General features: G+C 40.6%; 1 protein-coding gene and 1 pseudogene across 5 annotated transcripts in view; one reads left to right on the top strand and one right to left on the bottom strand.

The window, feature by feature from the left end:
* Positions 1 to 19820, bottom strand: part of Sidt1 (SID1 transmembrane family member 1) — a 97929-nt gene that overhangs the window by 59889 nt on the left and 18220 nt on the right. The gene's annotated exons all lie outside the window — the stretch shown is intronic.
* LOC106027559 (protein unc-119 homolog A-like) lies at positions 7016 to 11568 on the top strand (annotated as a pseudogene).

The raw sequence follows: 19820 nt of genomic DNA, 5'->3' as shown, positions 1-19820 counted from the left end.
TCCAAGGCATAAACCAGTCTGCTGCCCAAGGCTCCTTCCAAATAAGCATGCCAAACCAAGGATTTCCCCCCTAAAGGATAGACCTTTAAAGATAGGTCACTGAACTATTGCCCTAGAGCTAGATAGTTTTGGTGCTTTTTTATTTTTCTATTTTCAATTTTTACAATACCATAGGCAATATGGACGAGAGAGAAAAAAGCTCCCCAAAAGAAAATTCGATTTCCCACATGCAATTTTCACTTATTCCCTCTTGAAGAGTCCTATATTAAGAAAAAGAAAGTGACATAGGAAAATCCTGCAACTAAGCCCTGAAGATCTATCACAACATCAGAATGGAATCTGAGGGGATGCAGAGCAGGATGGGCTTTGTATATGGCCACTTAGTTATATTACTTTTCCTAATCAAGCAGCTGCTTTTTCAATGCTAACATAGTGCAAGAGTAATTTATTAACTTGACCAGAAGTGTTTGCTCATGAAGGAAGTCCACATTCTACACATTTTCATGGAAATTGTGCTGTAGCCTAGAATTACCAAAAACCATACCTCCAGCATTTAAGCTCTTTTCTGAAGTTCTGGATGTTCCGTAGACACTCCAAAATCAACATGCCTGAGATGACATCTCTCACTGCCTTCACTACTAACTTTAATTTCCTCTGAATTCCTTGCTTGATGAATAGTCTGGACATATAGTCACTCACCAAACCTGAAACCTGGAAGTATTCTTGGTTCCTACTTCTTTGACTTCCTCAATCAGTAGGCTTCTAATGCCTTCCTACTGCTCACATGCAGGCTGTCCTTCTACCTCCAAAGGTACTCTTATAGCTCAGTCCTTCATGCCAGTGATCCCCAAGGAAGCCCCTACTCAGTCTTCCTATCCCCAGGGCTGTACCCTGTCCCGGCCAACTCCATCTATGCTCCTGTGCTGAAAACACCTGCAGTGACCTGCTCCCTCCCTGGGTTGTTCTGAAGTACACTCTGAAGATCATGTCATTTAATCTACATAATTCAATCTAGACCTCTAAGAGATCAGATTTCTGCTTTTTAACACAAACACATTAATATCCCACTTAATGAAATTCTTCTTTAACATTCTCCTAAGATATACTCAGCATTTGAATTTTATTAACTATTTCAGAAATTGATTTATTTTCCTAGTTTCTTTTTAAAAGTTGGATATATATGAAAGACACATGTTGCATTTGGTTCATGTTGCATTTGGTTGCATTTTGAAACACTTCAGTATCTGTAGATTGAAATGTCCCTCCTTTTGAGGGTGGTTGTTAAAGAAAGAAGCTCATAAAACAATAATAAAAGTCTGAAATCCTCACATTCTGGGTTTTTCTGACTGAACTCTAGATCCTTAGAAGAAGGCTCACATGTGAGGTTGTAGTACAAATAGCATTATATAACCTATGTTTTTAGCACACAGTTTAATTCCCTTAAGTCTACAGCTGTCAAAACCAATGTGAACCTAAAGAAGACTGTGAAATAGGCGAGTTTTAGCTTTTTAATGTATCTGTTTCTCTTTTATTCACTAATGCAACCTCGTCTGCCCTTCTTGCTACTGAGTGTAAGAGGGTATTACCCTCAATTTCTTCTTTTTTACACCCTAATCTAAGGCGATGATTCATAACGTTTGTAATTCAGACCCTTCAACTGAACTCCTAGGCTTTCTGATGTAGCACATGAGGAGCAGAACTTAATATAAAACTATACATTTCACACACATACACTGGATGGTTCTGATGTAGTTCGGGGCTTCTAGCTTGGGAAGTACCATTTACATGGAACTGTCCAATGGAAGAACCCATTTGTCAGCAACTTGCCAGCTGCCCGTTAGCATCAGATGCACATCCGTGGGACAGCAGTGTTGTAACACATCTGGAAGCTGTGCTTCTTGGGGCAGAAACTGAGCTGGCAAAACAGATGCATCATTGCTATGTTTATTCCCACTCCACTGTTCATCTCCACAACCTAATTTTATTCCTGGCCTGGCTAATGTAATCCATTTACTTTTTTATCACATCATAATCATCTTACTAGTCCTAATAAACACAAATTCAGAGGCGCTGGTATAATAAATTGCAAAAAATATTAGAGTAGGAGAGAAAAGACACTGGTTTTTCAAGATGAACAGATAATGTGTTAGCCCTAGGAAAAGATAAAGAGCGCACTTCAAAATTTGTTTTGCTTTTCTAGAAGGTAATGTGCAGCTGAGAAAATTAAATTACATTTGCAGCAATGAAGTAAGCTGTGTAAAGGAGAAACTAAATGAAGGAGAGGGTACTGACCACGCTTAATGGACTCGGACACTTTGTAACAGACCATTTTTAAGAGCTAAAATTTTTCCTTCTTCCTGTTGCTTCTTCCTGTTGTCATGACAACAAGAGTACTTTCATTACACAGCTCTTGTTTCCCCCAATGTGTGCTACGAGCAGGGATGCATTGTAGCTAAGAGAGAATTATTTCAGTATTCTCGTCTTTGTTAATATATAGATTATGATTATGAAAGATCTTGAAGCTTAGAGACTCCCTTTTTAATCTTTTAGAACATGTCATAGGGGAAAGTTAAAAACTGTTTCTTTTTCTGTTGCAGAAAAAAGGATGAAAATGAGTTTAATTAAGATCAATTTTGGTTTTGCTAAAATAACGAGACTGTGGCCTGTTAGTTGGAACATCAGATTAAGATTCAGAAATTATTAGTTTCATTACTAAGCACACCAGTATTTGCTTGTCTGATCTTGAAAAACAAACTTATTTGTAGAACAGCTACAAAAGTACCCACTGATGGCCCTTTTGGCCAGCGTGTAGTGGATTTAGTAACTGTGTGGGGTTCCCTGGGTGTCTATCTATTGGCATTTAGGTCTTTGGTCCTCTCCCTCTCTTCCTATTCCCTTCCCTCCCATGTTCCCGCCCTCACTCATCAGGCATTCCTGAGGGTTAACCTTGACTCAGGACTTATGAGAGGGGCAGGAATGCTAAAGGCAACCTTCCCTGAAGAAGCCTTGTAATCCAATCAGAGTGACAGTTGGAAACTCCACCAGTAACAGTGCAAAGTGATGAGTATCACGGCAGCCACGTGTGCAGGTGCTGTGGGCATACAACAGACTTAGTGAGACTCTGTGGAGGACTCACATAGAAGGTGATCAGTCACTTCCTAAATTAATGAAGCTGGGCTCTTCCACACAAACCCTACCATTCCCTGATTACTACTTAAGACCTTCGCTCAGAGTAGCAGAAAACACGTGGAAAGATGCTCAAGGAGATCATCTATCCGACTCTACCATTATGCATGAGGAGCCTGAGTCATAGATACGATGTGCCTTCTCCAGAGTATTTGGGTATAGAAGCGTGACCAGAACTTGGATTTCTTTGCCCACTCTCCACATAATTCTTGGTCACAATACACTGTCATCAATACTTTGAAACCTAATTTACTACTACCACTGTGGGTCTTCTCTAATTATGCTACTAGGAAATTAAGACTCTACATAAACACCATGAATGAAGAGGGGAGATAAGCCACAGACTAAGCCATTTTATTTTTATCTGTACAAGTATAGTAGACAAAATATCAGCATCTTAAATATGTAAAAAGTTCTTAAAACTTACAAAAAATCAACCAATGTAAAAATGACTTAGAATATAAACAGCAGCTAAAGAGAAGAAGAATGGTCAAAGAACACGTAAAAAGATATTCATCCCTTTACACTCATCAGAAAGGCAAGGTCTCAAAAGTGTGACATTACCACACTTGCAAGGTTGTAAAGAAACAGGAGCCCTGGCATGTTGCTAACCAAGATGCTATCTGGTACAACCACTTCAGAGAGCAGTTGGCAACATCTGCTAAAGTGGAACATGAGTTCACATTACATTCAGCATTTCCATTCCTAACTTTATATACAAGAACTCTTACATATGCACAAGGAATCAAGAAAAAATGTTCATGTAACATTAGCTGTAATAATAAAATTTGAAACAATTTACATGGCAAAAAAATCTGACAAAAGCATAAATGAATAAATGTTATTCATTTAGTGAAATGTTATACAGTGGTTAAAATTAGATGAAATGGGATATGGACTAGCGTGGATAAATCTTAAGATACATTGATAGAAAGAGCACATGATTCGTGCTATGTCTATCCTTGGTTTTGACTGACAGCTTTGTTTTGCCATATTTGACTTTATTCTCTCCCCCCACAAAAAATTAATAAGAACTAAGGAGTAATAAAATCTAAAATGTGTAAATTTTGTTGTAAAAAAGAGCTCTAACGGATATAACAGCAAGTGTGTTTGGGGGTGTTAAATGGCTGACTATATTAATGTTTTTGGATCATTGAACGCAGCTGTTTGCAGTCCCTCTGTTTGAACGTCCACTTTGTATTCTTTGATACTGTGATTTGAGCAACTATTTCCAAGATGATAATATGTAATCTATTAACAGGTGATTTCTTACTGTTATGTTTTTTTTTTGTAGTTCTGTATTACGTGTACCCTTACACCGCTTTGTTTTATTTTGTGTTTTTCTCTTTTTCCTCTTAAATAAAATTAAAAAAAAAAAAAGAAAGAGCACATGACTGAAGGAAATATACTGCATGGTTCCATTTATGCAAACTTTGAGAGCAAGCAAAACTACGTATTTATTTATTTATTTATTTGTTTATTTATTTATTTATTTTTGAGACAGGGTCTCACTATGCAGTTCGAGCTGGCCTTGAGCTCACTTTGTAGCCCAGGCTGGTCTTGAACTTGCAACGATCTTCCTGCCTCAGCCTCCCAAGCACTGGGATCACAGGCATGCACCACTATGCCTGGCTTAACCGTACGTATTTATAGTTCCATCTTTAGTGCAACATGTATTCTTGTAAATAAAAATTGACTGTAAGGTAGCAGATTTTAGGAGATGAAAGATTTAACTGAATGGAACTAATGAGAGGGATCTGAGACTCTGGTTGTAAGGGTGGACTGTTAGCTTGGTTGGATTTGTAATCTGCCCAGGGGACTGAGGAAGAACACTAGCAAGTGTGTCCTTGTGGTTCCTGAAGCTGTGGCCAGGTTGGGGGAGATCTACGTCTTGTCCTTTGATTTCCTTCTTTAGCATTGTTCTGCAGGTATGCTTCCTAGCCACCGTGAACTCAGCAGATTTGTGCCCCCATGTTCTGCTGCCATGACATTTATGCCCTTGAGCTGGTCACAGACTGATCCTGAGAGCAAATTAAGTCTCTCTTCTTTAAGTCACAGGTGTCAGGTAGTGTGTTTCAGCAATGGAAAAGTTGACTAAAACAGAGAATAGGTAGCTCCCCTCATCAGTTGAGAAAAAGAAGGCCCTGTCTCAGTTTGTTCTGTGCTAGTATTTGAAACATGCTAAAATTCCTAATGTTCATTATTTTGTAATTCCAGTTTGGCTTTGAATGTATCCACTTTACCTGTCAACTTGAGCACAGCTATTGTTCTTAAGGTGACAGATTGAGTTTCCTGAACAGGTTGAACATGTCTCAGGAATAAATAAATTTTGCCAAGCATTTTGTGTGTCACTGAAATGTCCTGCCAGTGATGACTGTTTGACTAAAAGAAATCTATAGCATAGCTCTTGTAACTCAGAAACTATCAAGTGACCTACCTTTAGGAAACCATCTTGCTTTTGCATATAAGAAAAGACATATATGGTCTCCATCCATCTCCTCACAGAGTTTGCAAACAGATAAGAGCTAAGGATATGTACTTTAATGTGGCGGAAAATGTTAATCATATTGATTGTTAAGTTCAGGTGACATTTTTTGGCTAAGTAGCATTTCTCTATGAATGACACAGTGGGTAGATTCACCTTCAGATGTGACTTTTTGACCTGAATTCTGAAACCAGAAAGCCACCTGTCTCCATGTATCAACTCAAAATGACCAATTCAGTTTTCCTGATACAGAATCATTCGAAGACTTGAGTAGTTCTGCATCTGTGGTGTTGGCTGGCAATAAAAGTACACATAGATATCCTCATACACAGCCTCTTAAGAAATGTGTTTTATGAAAACATGCATTATTGTCTTATTATTGATATCAATAGTGTTATCAGTCTGGATTACATACTGTGGTGACCCACTAATCCTTTATAACAACTGTGCCTTAATACCCTCAGCATTTCACCAATTTGCCTAGTGATGGTGCTCACTGAAAGAAGAAAATGTGCCATCTTTTGAAGTGTAGTCTCTCGTAAAGCTCATGACAAATGTCTTAAGCAGCAGGAAGGATCACCAATAGTAAAGGGTGTCTCAGTTTTAGCAATGTGGTTAGTGACTAAGAACAATACTATCAATGCAGACACATTTGATGATGTAGTAGCCTTCAATAATTGCTTCTGATCTTCGTGCTCATGTTTCTTTTCTTGTGAAAAACTCCAAAGGCTGGTCTTTCAATTCAAAGTTCTTAGTCTCTACATTGCAAGGCAGTTTTTACAGTTTCATGGCTTCCTTAGATAGTTGGTTGCCACATATTACACAAAATGGTCTTGGAGAATATGAATCATTCAACTGCAATGAAGCTGTAATTTAAGCAGGACTTTCGGTATTGTCTATTAAATGTAACTTTCTTTTTATTGGCTATCTTAGAGATTTTTTTGTAGTCTTATCTTTGGGTCTTTCTCTCTTTTGGAAGAACATATCAGGTGACATTTCCTTTTTACCCACTGTGGTTATGGTTAGCTTGTGGGCTTACGAGGCAAGTCACAGTATGGGAAAGAAGTGTAGACAGAAGTGGTAAAGAAAATAAAAGTATGAAACATGCAGACTAAAATGTCAGATTCTAATTTAGATCCTGTCACGAGATGCAGCTACAAAATTAAAGTACCTCACTCAGGGGTCCTGAGAAGATGGTGGATCAATAAGTAACAAAGCAAAGAGCATCTCTGAGAGAAACAGCTTAGGTGCTAGAATTTACCACCATGGAGAAGGCCAGACGAAAAGAGAGGGATTCTCACAACCCAGGAAGAAACTAAGGAAAAAGAAAAAGAAAAGAAAAACATGGACGGAAGACTGGAGCCAGACGCGCTCTCACTGGAGCTGGTCTCACACTATCCTGGGTGCCTTGGAGTCAGACGACTCAAGGTCGTGCTGAAGTTGCAGGTAGGTGAGCCCAAGGCCCTCGTTAGGAGTACGCATCACAATGGAGAACAAAGCTGGTGTTGGTGAGCTGCACTAACCCAAGGTGAGTGCTCAGAATTTGGTCCTCCTGTGTATGTGGGGTGTGTGTGTGTGTGTGTGTGTGTGTGTGACTGGTTGGATCACATATTGGAATTGGGCAAGATGGGCCTGAACCAGGAATCACACTGGCTTCAGTTGTCCTGTTCCTTGCCTAAAACAGATTATGAGATCTACTTGGGCTGGGTCATGCCCCTGGTCGGGACCCAAGAGCCAGGGATGAAATTGTCCCCACCTAGTTCCATCTGCACGGCACAGCCTAATGTGGTAAAGGCCCCCACTGGTTGACTGGCTTGGAGGGGAGGGGCCAGCTTACACTGCTCCTGCTTGCACCTCAGTGATCAATGCCACACTGTGGGAGGGCAGCAGTCCCCTAGCCAGCATGCCTCAGAAGAAACATAACCAATATGGGAAGGGGCTGGGACTTCCACCATACACCTATATGGAAGAAACCAGAAACATGACAAGAGAAAGAAATAAGAAAAAGCCTTCAGCCACTAACCCAGGGAATATGGGTCTAGGAGAGGTAAATACAGAAGAGATCGAGGGCAGCAAACCTGCAATATTGGACACAACATCAGCAGACATAAAGAAATATCTTCATGACATTATAGAAGAACTCAAAACTGAAATACTGATACAAGTAAAGCAAGACATAAGAAGATTAATAAGAGTAATGCTAAGTACCTCTCAGGAAGACACAGATGGAAGAATAGAGGAACACAGAAAAAGGAGAGAAACATTTAATGAAGAATATAAAAAAAAAACCTAGAATACATGAAACAGATTCAAAGAGATTACCAGGAAATTAAAAACTCCATTGAAAGCTGGCAAAACTGTGTGATCACAGAAGGAAAGATCTCTTTAAAATAACAACGAAACAGGCAATAACAATACAAAAGCTAGAAGACAACAAGAGGATCTGTAACTTAAAATACAAAGGCTAATCACAGAAATAATTAAGGAAACCTTTCCAAGCATAGGAAAAGGAAATGATATTCAGACATGTGAGGCATACAGAACTCCAGCCACCTACAACCAAAACAGATCTACACCCAGACATATAATAATTAAGATCCCAGAAGTTCAACACAAGAACAGAATATTAAAAGCCATCAGATAAAAGAAACAGTTCACCTATAAAGGAAAACCCATGAGAATTACAACAGATTTCTTGACACAAATCATCAAATCAAGAAGGGTTTGGAGTGAAGTATTCCAAGTCCTGAAAGAAGATAACCTCCAACCCAGATTGATGTAACCTGAAAAACTATCTCTTAAAATTAATGGAGAAACAAGATGCTTCCATGACAAAGAGGAACTGGGGGAGTTTGTGACTACCAATTCAATCTAATCCTGCAAAAAATACTGAAGGACATTCTAGAGAGAGAGACAATAAACACCAGGATTTCAGGTACAGTGACAAAGGGCCTCTATTAATGGGGCAGACAGTGGAATGAAGGAGAAAAGTAGACAACCAGTGGCAGAAAAATAGCATAATGGAAATGAGGCAGAGAAGGTGGGCTATAATCTCTAACATAGAAGGCCTTGATACACTAATAAAAAGAAACAGAGGCAGAATAGATCAGGAGATAGGGTCCATCAAGATGCTCTGCATAGGAAAGATAATTAACTTGAAAAAGAGTTTATGGGCTGAAAGTGAAATATGAGAAAACAATGCTCTATGTGACAGGGAACCAGAGAAAAATAGGGGCAGCTCATCCAGCAGCTGCAGACAGGTTGGAAAGACATGACACGTTTGTGCAGTGGAGAACTACTGAGCTATAATGAAGGAAAACCTTGAGGCTTTTGTAGGTAAAGGAATACAACTTAAGATCAAGATCTGGGATAAAAAGGTTCAAAACCACTTAGGTAAATAGCTGGTTACCACCCCCCCCCAATCTAAAAACTAAAGGAGCTAGTGGAACCCAAAATGTACAATGCACCCTGTGAAAGTGAAAGGGGGGGAATTGTCTAACAAAGTAAGGCAGAAGACATTGTTAATAGTGTATCAGGATTTAAAATTCATATTATTCTCATCACTCTGTTTAGTTTGATTATATTCTGTTCCAGTCTGTCTACTTTTACTAGATTTGAGGGCACAGACAGCTATTCCAAAAATACCAGGATATACTATGATTACCGTCCTTAATTTCCTATTAACTTAATTGGAAGCCCTGTATGATGTACACTGTCTTATTATAACTGATCTTATTTGAATCTGGTTTGTTAGATCACTGGTTTGTCTTGAATGATTTTATTAAATTTGTTATGTTTGATAGTATCAAGTCTGAGAGTATAGGCAACTACTCTGAAGATGACTCCTATTCACTAGGATACCAATTCTGATTTGACTATTACCTGCTTTTAAAGTCTTATAATGTCTCCAATGTTTTGTTTTTATTAATATTGTTATGTACTGCTATGTTCAATTATACTATGCCTGATGATGTAGACAATTCTATTGAAGATAACAAGAGACATCATATCAACCATTGCAGATCACCTTGTATTGTGGGCTTTTGTGTGTGTGTGTGCCATGGATTGAACTCATGACCTCACGTTTGCCAAGCAGGCACTTATGCTCCTGAGCTAAACCCCCGGCCTGTATTGTGGTTTTGTATGTCTTTTTCATTTTGTGTTTTTCTAGGGATTTGTTTGTTTTGTCTTGTTTTGTTTTCTTTTTCCCTCTAATACAGAATGGATAGGTATTCATGTAGAGACTCACGCATGCATAGAACTTCTAAATAATTTATAAGAACTGATTATATAATGCACAATGAAATGAACAGCTACTTTGAAGAAAAAGAGGCACTAAGGTGCCAGCGCTGATTTGGCAGCATCATGATGTGAAATCCAGCAATACTATTCTTCTTTGTTCAGAGTGATTTTAGTCTGTTTTATTTTGTTTAATTTCAACATATGTGAAGGTATGGACAGCTATTTTGAAGAGAATAAGAGACATTATGGCAGCCATTGTTGACTTCCTTATAGTCTGGTCTTGAAGACCTAAAATGCCTTCATCATCATGTTCTAATCAGTTTTATACTATGTTGTTTTGTATGAAGTCACTGTATGTGAAGATATGGACAACTAACTATTTGGAAGAAAACAAGAGACAATATGATAGACAGTGAAGATCTCTGGTTGTCTTGCTTTGAAATCTGTGTCTCTTACATTGTTTTCTTATGATCTGTTTAATTTTACCCTCTTTAAAATAAAACAAAAAATAAATAAAATACCTGAAGTCATTTGCCCCTGTAAAGCCTGTCATCAGAGGCAGTTTACCTCTTGCCACTTACAGAGATTTGGCACAAGTCTGCAATAATTGATTTATTATGGTCTCTGAGCAGTCAAACTTCTCTTATAGCATTAATCTGTATTGTAGCCATTCCCCAGTGCTCCTATCACCACCCCAGCCCCATCTCAGATCATCAAGCATTAGATTTCCAGAAGCAGCATGCACTTTAGATTCTTGATATGCACAGTTTATAGCAGCGTTCATGCTGCTATAAAAATCTAATGTTGTCCCCAGTTCCAGCCTGCGCAGGCCATGGTGGCTGTAGCCTCGAGCCACAGCCCAGCGAGGCCATGAAGGAGAAGAAGGGTGCTGGCCTGCCCGGGACAGGGGCGGAATCTACTTCTGGGGCTTGGGGGTTGAGTGTACCACCCAAGCCCGGTCTGCATGTGGAAACTGAATCAAGAGTCCAAGTTGGGACAGGAGTCAGGCCTGGGGACCAGGCCCGCGTTGCAGAGAAAGCAGCCCATTGGGCCAGAGCATGTGCTGGGGCTGCAGCGGATCATGAGACTACTTGTGCTGTCCTGAGACGAATATCTACAAGATCAAGTTCGTCAGGTTCAAGACTTAGGACATGTACTCAGGCAGAGTCCTCTTTGAAATCAGGAAGCCCCCTGCTTCAGAACAGTTGCCCATCAACCAGCGGGACCTGGACCCCAATGCAGGGCTCTTTGTCCACCACCAGTTCACACTTGCCTTCCACGGCCTGAGGCAGGTGGGAGCCATAGTAGAGTTCACAGTGGGAGCCAAGCCTATGAACAGCTTCTGCAAGATGGAGAGGAACTGTTTTGGAAACCAGCAGCTCAAAAGCATTGATTTCCATTTTGAATTCTGCATTCCCAGCAGCAAGAGCACCTGTGAGCACATCTATGTCTCCCCCCAGCAACCCCCCATCTGACGGGCTGATCAGTGAGATGATCCATCACCCGTATGAGACACAGTCTGACAGCTTCTACTTCGTGAATCATCATCTGGTGATGCACAATAAAGCAGACTTTTCCTACCGTGGCACACGCTGACCCCCCAAACTGCTCCACACCCTAGGAGGCTTTGGCCTGGGCCCTCAGCTGTGACCTCTCCAAACTTACCTCTCAACTCCAAATCTTCTGCTTGGGGTGTGGACCCTGAGTCAGTACTGGGAGGAAGGGTACCTGTGGGCCCCAGCTCCCAGACTCTCCCATCAGGGGCCAAGATACTGCCTGAGATGCTGGGGGACCAGCCTCGATTTCAGCCTGTGCTAGGAACTGGACCACTTGTATATAGTTTTCAATAAACTTTCTCCTTTTGTGTTAAAAAAGGAATCTAATACTGCCGTCAGTCTGACGGTGAGAGGTAGCCCTCAGGCAGTGCTGCAAGCGACGGGGAGTGGCAGATGAAACTTCTTTCACTGACTCTCTGCTCACCTCTTCTTTCAGCCTAGTTCCTCACAGGCCACACACCGGCGCAGGTCTGAGGCCCAAGGGCTGGGAGCCCGTGAAGAAAAGGATGAAGAAAAAGGATCAGGGTATAGGTAGAGAACTGTATTTCTTTTTATATCTTACACTGAGTTAGGTGAACAGGTGTTTGTTACATCATCTGCCATACTTATGTGTCTAAGATGTTTCATGTTAGTGAAAAAGAAGCCATGTTGTGCTGGTTGCTTTGTCTACTGCTGAGCAAAGTCGTCATTATATGTAGGCTTCTTGTCATTGAAGGATCGCAAAATACACCCCGCTTAGCGTCCTCGCTCCCCACTTGCCACAGTCTATACTTATTTTAGTATTTGACCTGCTTAACTTCATTGATGGGAAAATCTAGAAAAAAATTAGCAAAAAATTTCTCTCTGTCTCTATCTCTTTCTGTCTCTCTCTCCTCTTTCTCTCTCCGTCTCTCTTTCTCTCTCCATCTCTCTGTCTCTCTGAGTCTCTCTCTCTGTGTCTCTCTCTCTCTCACATACACAGATGAGAGGAATTCTATTTCAGTATGTAGTGTTATAGAAACACAATCAGCTGCTTCTCTTTTGTCTCTGCCAACTCTAGAATTTGGTACTGTTTTGGGCCTGATTAATTTAGCTCATTTCTCTACTGATCTTCCATGGAAAATAAATATAGCTGGGGACCCAGATGAAGCTGATCCTACATTGAATGGTAAGGTGCTAGCTCAGATTCCAAGTTACTAATTTAGCTTCCAAGAGTGACCATAACAAAGTACAATAAATTGCTTAAAACAAAAGAAATGTCATTCATGTCCCTTGAGGACAGGAGACTAAAAAGATGTCAGCAGGGCCTTGGTACCCTTGAGGTTTTGGGTGGAAACCTGGATTGCTTCTTCCTGGTTTCTGGTGGTAGGGATGGTTCTTAAGTTCTTTGGCTTGCTGTTGTATCAGTCTGTTCTCACCACATGTGTTTGTCTTGATCTGTTCTCCTTCTTGTAAGCATTCAGCCACATTGGATCTGCCACACTAACAGACTCATCTTAATGTGATCATATCTGCAAAGACTGCCTTCAGATAAGGTCCCATTCATGAGTAGAAGGTCCCCTTGAGTAGAAAAACCAGGCAGGCCACATAAATGCCTTTAACCTTGCTTGATCTGCAAACAGAAGCAAAACTTAACTTGATCTACTTCTTGTAAATGGCCATGTTAAAGAAAAATGAACCTTGTTGGATATGGTGGTACACAGCTTGTTCCCAGCACTCTAGGAGGCTGATTCAGGAGGACTGCAAGTCCAAGCCCAGCCTGGGAACACTGGAGACTTAGTAAGACATTGTCTTAAAATAAAAGCTAAAAAAGAGCTGAGATATAGCTTAGCATGAAGGCCCTGGGCTTACCCGTGGTACTTTAGAACAACAACAACAGCAAAAAAAAGAGCTAAAGATTAATCAGAAGACAAAAACAAATTTATGTAACTAGCAATACAACTAACCTGTATGTCAGCAGGATAGGCTAGAAAAGGCAATTGTGTAACTGTAACCAAGAATATATTTTCTTTGCTTCACTTAAGCACTCACCTTATCAAATTTCCCCTTGCGTTCCTTTGGCTGAGCCCCTGACACACATTTAGCTTGGAGCTTTTCAATTGATGAATTGCCATTTGCTCAAATGAACTCCTTAACATTTTAAAACCGTGCCTCAGTTTACCTTTTAATACTGCCAAACCCTCTGTGAGGCTGTGAATCACAGCTGGCCTGAGGGAAGGCAGGGTGGCTGTGGCAGTCCAAATGTGTCTGGTGTATGCAAACAGGGCTGGGGATATAGCTCACTGGCACAGCACCTGCTATACATAAAAAAACCAAAAAACCCCACCGCTGTCCCTGAGCGAAGCAGCCTTCATTGCCAGGTCCTTTGTCATTGGCAGCCAGAACATCCTATAAATGAAGCTTTCACCTCATGCTTTCCTCATGCTGCAAGGAACTGTGCTGCTTCAATCACAGGTATACATTTTTCCTTTTAAACATAAGCATTAAAATAATTGCCATCATTACCAGTGTCACTGTCCAACATTCTCTCAGCCTGATTCAGCCTTGGAGAAATATATTCTGCACTTGTGCTGCAGTGAAGAAGGATTTGTAGACTTGAGTTTTATTTTTGGTGGTAACATCCATCAGCTGGGAGGCCTTGCACAGGTCACTTAAATGCTCTGGACCTCAGTTTCCTTAATTGTACAGTAGCAAGAGTGACAACACCTAGACTATCCGCTTCCCTGGGCAGCATCGCCACTCAAACAGCGGCAGACGTGGGACGGTGTTTTATGCCTCAAAGAGCATCAGGAAATTTGCCCCACCCCCACCCACTCATCCCTCAATCAGTTATTTACTATGTGTCGCTCTTGGGTGAAGCCCAGTCACCCCAGTCAAAGGAGAAGGTTACACAGTCCATCTCACATAGGGTATTAATTTCCTTTCACGGCTAGGCTTCCAGAAACGGCTCATTCATCTCATGGAAAAGAGCAGTTTATCCCTCGGGAACTTCTGATTCCCTGTACTTTCATATAGTCAACATTTTGTATTCAAAGCACTTCTCTAAGAAGACTGTTTTACAGACCTCATCCCACCAATTTCATTGCACCAATAATAACTGAGACAAGTCTATATTTATGTAAGCTTTCTTCTTTTGATTTATAATCTAAATTTTATATTAAAAATTTTAATTCCAAGAAAACCACAGACAGCCACTGAACAAATGTGCAATCATCAGTAGGCCAGCGATACAGAATCACATATAGTCAGACTCTGACTACTTTAGGATGAACTTTGTTCACTCAATAAATATTTGGCTCCCTATCTTGAGGCAGGCATTGCTCTGGACACAGGAGATAACTCAGTCAGCAGCACAGACACAGTCACTTTCTTCACTGAGATGAGAGGTTTCCACGTGGAATGCCAGTTAAACAAACCATTTCATTAGCATTCAAGTTTCTATGGAAGCACACAGCATAGCCTTTTGGGGGATTTTTTTTCCTAAATGATCAGTTAAGAAAAAAATATTGGGAGACGACAGAGTGAAAATAATGTCCAAATAAACGGAATAGTGTAACAAACATAGGGAAGGGAAGGAGAAGGAGAGAAGAAGAGAGAGCGGAAGAGAGAGAAGCATGTTTAAAGAATTAAGAGAAGATCAGTTTTCTTGAAGCATGAGGTGCCTGAATAGCCATTATGTCTCAAGAATGTTGCAGGTCATAGAGGTCGGCACTTACGCTAAAGGAAACAGACAGTGGAGGTTTTAGGCACCTCACTTCATTGCCCAGTGTTGTCTCGATTGCTACCAAACAGGTACTCCCTTGTGAGTTCCCAAGCCAGTCTGGGGACAGCAGATCTGATTGGCCGTGTGCTCATTCCTGAGTGTCATGGCCACTAAAGGAGGGAGGAGCAAAAGTATCTGGCATGCAGATTCAGCATGGAAGGGGCTCTGCCTCCTGCTGCCACTCATGATATGGGGAACTCCTCCACTTAGGAATGGGGTTTGGTGGTCAGAACGTGGCTAAGCTACCCTATGCTTAGGATCCCTTTTGCATACAATACCAAACTTATCCCATAGGACAGTTGTTCTTGAGTACACCTTATGAAATGCTGCCCTAGATAATGTTCACATGAGCTGGTGTTGAAACAGGTATGTCCAGAAGACTCTAGCTTATCCTGGGCCACCTTGCCTGGGCCACCATTCCAACAGTTCCCCATCTTCTATCTTGCCACAGAGTCTCACATGTTTTTCTTGGTTTCTCAGTCCCACAGGTCTCCGTCTGGCTTTGGCATCTCCAAGCCTGGCTCCTGGGAGCCAGTCAGTAGCCCATGCTGGTTCACTATTCTCTTGGGTAGCTGACTGCTCAGCCGGGCATGATTTCTTTTCTCCTATTTATCTTTCCTATCTCTATCTCCTTCTCAGTGTCCTGCTATGAAGGTACAAAGCAGGTAAAAATGATTACTTTATGGTCGAAGGCTGAACTCTAGGTTTTATTGCCTAGATTGTTTCTAATGTGCAGATTGTACTGCAGGCAAGTTCCTTCTGTTTTTGTTTTGTTTTGTTTGTTTGTTTGTTTTGTCTTTTTTCCTTTTTACCGGTACTAGGGATCGAACTCATGACTGCCTGCTTCCAAGGCAGGCACTTATGCCGCTGAGCTAAATCCCCAGCCCCTAAGTTCCTTCTACAGCTGTTCTGAAGCCTACTTAATTAATTAATGCTCTGAAGATGGAAAAGCACTAGAAGATTACTGTTATGGTTGTAAGAATTATGATCTGATGTATATCAGCTATTCATTTCTGTACAGAATTTATTGCCATCATTTATAACTTTATATAAGTGTCTGTCAGAGTGTAGTATTAGCTAAAGGAAACTGTTTCTACATAAGACAAAATTGATCATTTCAAATGTTTTCAGTCTTCAAAGACAATTTCTCAGGACAAACAAAAGGGGCCTTTTGGAGGCCACTTTTAGGTGAGCAAGCCACTTAACTGTGCAATGACTTATGGATGAGGTGCCAAACCCTTCCTGAATTCTGCTCTGAAACTCAAAGGAGATGTTCCCCTTCATATAGATAAAAGGCTGTGGGGTCCCAGTTTTTTTTCCCTACCATATCTTGATCCTTACCTATGTCTGGGTCCACATTGCTATTTTTGTGGTTTTTTTTTTATTTTAAAGCGAATAAAACCGAATGAGACAAAACAAAATGGGGTCAGTCAAAACAAAAGGATGGACATAGTACATGACTTAAAACCAAAACACAAGGTGATCAACAAAGGTTACCATAATGCCTCTTGTTATCGTCAAGAGAATTGCCGATATCATCAGGCATAATAAAGTTGAACAAAAGAGTACAGAACAAAATCAATAAAAATGAAACATTGAAGACATTATAGGACTTCAAAAGATAGTAATCAAACCAGAATGGGTATCATAATGAATCTTACTGTCTTCAAAGTAGTTGCCGATACCCTCAGACTTGATACTATCAAACAACAGATTCGAATAAAATCAGTCAAAACAAGACAGTAAAAGCAATACAGGGCTTCAAATTAAGGAAATTAGGAAATGAAAAATGGTTACCATAGTATATCCTGCATCAAATCTAGTACAAATAGACAAACTGGAACAGAATATAACCAAACTAAACAGAGCGATGAAAACAATATGGGTTTCAAATCATGATACAAGATTAACAGTGTCCTCTGCCTTCCCTGTTTAGTCCTTCCCCTTTCACTTTCCCAGGATGCATTGTACATTTTGTATCCATTTACTTCTTTAGTTTTTAGATTAGTGAGGCAACCCGCTATTCACTTCAGTGATTCTGAGCCTTTTTACCCCTGAGTATGATCTCAAGTTGTTTCCATTTATCTTCAAGAGCCTCAAGGTTTTCCTTCCTTTAGATGAGTAGTTCTCCTTTGTATAAAAGTGTCATGAGTTTCCAACCAATCTGCAGTTGATGGGCAAGCTACCCCCACTTTTTTTCTGGTTCCCTGTCACATAGAGCATTGTTTTCTCATCTTTGACTTTCAGTCTATAAACCCTCTTTCAGGTTAGTTATATTTCTTATATAGAGCACCTTGATGGACCTGATCTCCTGATCCACTCTGCCTGTGTTTCTTTTTATTAGTGTATCAAAGCCATCTATATTAGTGATTATGGATAACTTTCTCTGCTTCATCTTTGCCATGCTATTTTTCTGCCACTGGTTGTCTACTTTTCCCCTTCATTCCAATGTATGCCCCATTCAGTGAGGTTCTCTGTCACTGTTCCTGAAATCCTGGTGTTTTTCGTCTCTCCTTCTAGAATGTTCTTCATTATTTTTTGTAGGGTTGGATTGGTAGTCACGAACTCCTCCAGTTCCTCTTTGTCATGGAAGCATCTTGTTTCTCCATTAATTTTGAGAGATAGTTTTTCAGGGTACATAAATTTGGGTTGGAGGTTTGGAATACTTCAGTCCAAACCCTTCTTGATTTGATGGTTTGTGTTGAGAAGTCTGTTGTGATTCTGATGGGTTTTCCTTTATAGGTGAACTGTTTCTTTTTTCTGATGGCTTTTAATATTCTGTTCTTGTGTTGAACTTCTGGGATTTTAATTATTATATGTCTGGGTGTAGATCTATTTTGGTTATAGCTGGTTGGAGTTCTGTACACCTCATTTATCTGAGTATCATTTCCTTTTCCTACATTTGGAAAGGTTTCTTTAATTATTTCTATAAATGGCCTTTGTATTTCATTTGTGCTTACCCCTGCTTCTTCACTCACATTTTTTATTCTTAAATTATAGATCCTCTTGTCACCTTCTAATCTTTGTATTGTTACTTCCTGGTTCGTTGTTATTTTTAAGAGATCTTTCCTTTCATGATCGCAAGTTGCAAACCTGTCTTCAAGGTTTGATAGTCTAGCTTTAGTTTCTTTCAAGCAGTTTTGCCAGATTTCAATGGAATTTTTAATTTCCTGGTAAGCTCTTTGAATCTTTTTCATGTATTCTAAGTTTTTTTTGTGTGTGCTCTTCATTGAAGGTTTCCCTCCTTTTTTAATGCTCCTCTATTCTTTCACCTGTGTCTTCTTTAGAGGTGCTTAATATTTTTTATTATTTTTCTTATATCTTCCTTTACTTATAATAGTATTTCTGCTTTAAGTTCTTTTATAGTTTCACAAAGTTGTTTCTTTATGTCAATTGCTGTTCCTTCAGAAACTGCAGGTGTGTGACTCCCAATCTCTTCTGTGTTTACTTCTCTTGGACCAGTACTGCTTGATTGGAAGCCACAGACTGCCTTTTGTTTCTTCCTCTTGTCAAGTTCCTGGGTTTCTTCTGGACAAGTGGGTAGTGGGGTCTCCAGTACTTCCTGCATTGGTTATAATTACTCTGAAGTGTGCTGTCTAGGGATTTCTATCATTTTCTGCTTTCCCCAATCTGCTGGTGACTACTGGAGTATAAGTAGGGGCAGGAGAGGCTGGCCCTTCCCTTCCAAGCTGGGTAACCACAGGGAGTCTTCACCATGTTAGTGTTTGCCAGGTGGGGGCGGGGGGTTGGTTAGGGATAGCTTTAGGGAAACCTTGGTCTTGGGTATTGGACCACGCACAGGACTCAGTCTAAGCAATTCTCACCAATCTGCTCTGTGCTGGGAGTGGCTGAACAAAGCCAGCTACAGTTCTGGTTCTGGGCTTATCCTTTCTGACTCCAAAATGGTACCTAGCCAATCACCTACTCCTGTGGGAGGACTGGGTCCCCCCATTCACGGCTGGCCAGTGCAGTTCTCTGGGCCACTGTTCCCCTCCACCACTGTGTCTCCCAGTCAAGGCCTTAGGGCTTGCGAGCCACCAGCTTCACTGTGACCATGCATCTCCAGATTCCAATGGTGCTTCTCATACCTTGGGACCAGCTCTACTGAAGGTGCCTCCAGCTACTGCCTTCTGCTTAGGTTTTTTTTTTTTTCTTTCTTTTTTTTTTATTCTATCTGTGGGCTTCGATTCTCACTTTAGTTTCTTCTTGGATTGAGGGGACCCATTTATTTCCTTCTGTTCTCCTCCAGAATGCTATATTCCAGCATCTGGGATGTTTCTCTCAGAGAGGCTATTTACTCTGCTGCCTACTGTTCTGCCATCTTCTTAGAATCCCACATTGCTATTTTTGAATAAATGGTCTGTATTGGTTACTTTTCTCTCATTGCTGAGACAAAACACCTGACACCCAAAATGAAGGATGGAAAGGTTTATTTAGCACAGAGTTCTTGGAAGTTTCAGTCCATACTCAGCTGACTCCAAGGCAGGGTGGCATGGCTAAGGTGCAACCGTTCATGGGCCAAAGCCAAAATGATAAAAGAAGAAGAGCATGCCTCCTTCCTTCCTTTATATTGTAGGCTGGTGTCATGGTTTATATTTGTGTCCCCCAG

Source organism: Cavia porcellus, unplaced genomic scaffold (genome assembly GCF_034190915.1).
Source record: "Cavia porcellus strain 051 isolate PalLab524CR breed Dunkin Hartley unplaced genomic scaffold, mCavPor4.1 scaffold_15, whole genome shotgun sequence".
NCBI lineage: Eukaryota > Metazoa > Chordata > Mammalia > Rodentia > Caviidae > Cavia > Cavia porcellus.
Note: the sequence above shows the minus strand (reverse complement) of the source record. Positions and strands in the feature narration are given on the sequence as shown.